This window comes from Lissotriton vulgaris, chromosome 2_1 (assembly GCF_964263255.1).
Source record: "Lissotriton vulgaris chromosome 2_1, aLisVul1.2, whole genome shotgun sequence".
Classification (NCBI taxonomy): domain Eukaryota; kingdom Metazoa; phylum Chordata; class Amphibia; order Caudata; family Salamandridae; genus Lissotriton; species Lissotriton vulgaris.
The window spans coordinates 93,053,396-93,054,762 of record NC_141687.1 but is presented as its reverse complement, the minus strand read 5'-3'; the positions used below and the strand labels follow the sequence as shown (position 1 = coordinate 93,054,762).

Below are 1,367 nucleotides of genomic sequence, written 5' to 3'. Positions count from 1 at the left end.
GAAATAAAGACTTTAAACCTGAGTGTAAATGTGAGGAAAAGGGATGTGCAGAATCGATCATAGTGCAAAGCAGCGAACAATACACAATAATGATGACAATATATACAAAAATTCTCGATCTGGCTTCAAACCACTGAGCCAGTATTCACAATTGGAGCAACCAATGCCCTAAAATTTATAAACCATCATGCTAACGCTAATGTTCAGTAATTTGCATTGTTGGTTGCGTCGGCTGGTGTATAATTGTAGTCGTCGACGTTTCAACCCCTGGACTAACAGGTAGGTATACGTTAACCTTAAAGTGGGGTCTTCATCAGGACAAAGGGGATCCGGGGGGCAAGGAATCTGTGGAATGAGGTGAAATAATTATTACTGATTGCTAAAAAACAGGAGTGTCAAAAAGGTTAAAAATCAAGGATCAATTACCATGGGCAGTTGGGCCGTCCGGCTCTCAACATGGGACAGGAAAACGTCAGAAAAAAGAACCTGGAAAGCAGGGTGAAAGGTTCGCTTTAATTCAGTTTGCGTGATACTCCGCATACAAAAGACCAGGATCTCAGGAGAAACTCACTTGTTAATTAGAGTCTTTAAAATCCTCGTAGAGAATTGATGCCAGCATGGTCATCTCAAAACTGCAGAGGAAAAGCAAAAAGGCATATGATTCGTACCTACCAATTGCACGAGTCAAAGGGGTTTGATCAACATGAATCGCCGATTCACTCACATGTAACTGAAGTTTTTCAGATGGTGATTTAATCCAAAGAGAACGAGTGGAACCATTACATCAAGAGGTTGGGTTACTGTAGAGGGGTGAGTGCATAGGCATATGGTGATATAGATATATATAAATGACTAGACAAGACACGAGTGAACACTCTGGATAGTTGGTCGGACCGGAAGTCCCGTGCGACTTCCGACCATTTATTTATAGCCTTCTGGCCACGCCTGGCCAGAAGGTGATACAATTTGTGTACGTAGTTCCGGCCGAGGCCGGAGCTACCAACAAATAGAACACTACATCCCTTCCCAAATTAGTCCTTTGAGACAAATTAGATTAGCACATAAAGTCAGCAAGTCTTTGACTGGGCCTGGGATTTGGTCGGAGGCTGTACTGCCTTCTCCCTCTTACCGGAGTGTTCTCAGGGCAGGCTCTCGCGGATGGCGTCAGCGGTTCAGTGATCCCAGTGGATGGGGTGGATGGCGAATTGCTCAAAGTAACACCTGTTTGTTCACTACTGGTGTCTTGCCTTTCCGGTGTACCTGTCTGACGCTCTGTGTTGGCAGGCGTCGCTGGGATTCGCTTGAACCACGACACGTTTCTTGTTACCTCTTCGCCTTCGCGTCGAGCTGTCACTGCCGTGCCTCTG

The 1,367-nt window shown here is 45.4% G+C and overlaps 1 long non-coding RNA gene across 1 annotated transcript; it reads right to left on the bottom strand.

Annotated features, from left to right (window-relative positions):
- Positions 1–227: 227 nt before the first annotated feature.
- On the bottom strand, positions 228–637 carry LOC147729633 (uncharacterized). Its single transcript, XR_015308551.1, has 3 exons — positions 572–637; positions 427–486; positions 228–345 (listed from the first exon to the last, which is right to left on the bottom strand). It is a non-coding gene; the product is annotated as an uncharacterized LOC147729633 (long non-coding RNA).
- Between the last annotated feature and the right edge of the window lie 730 nt (positions 638–1,367).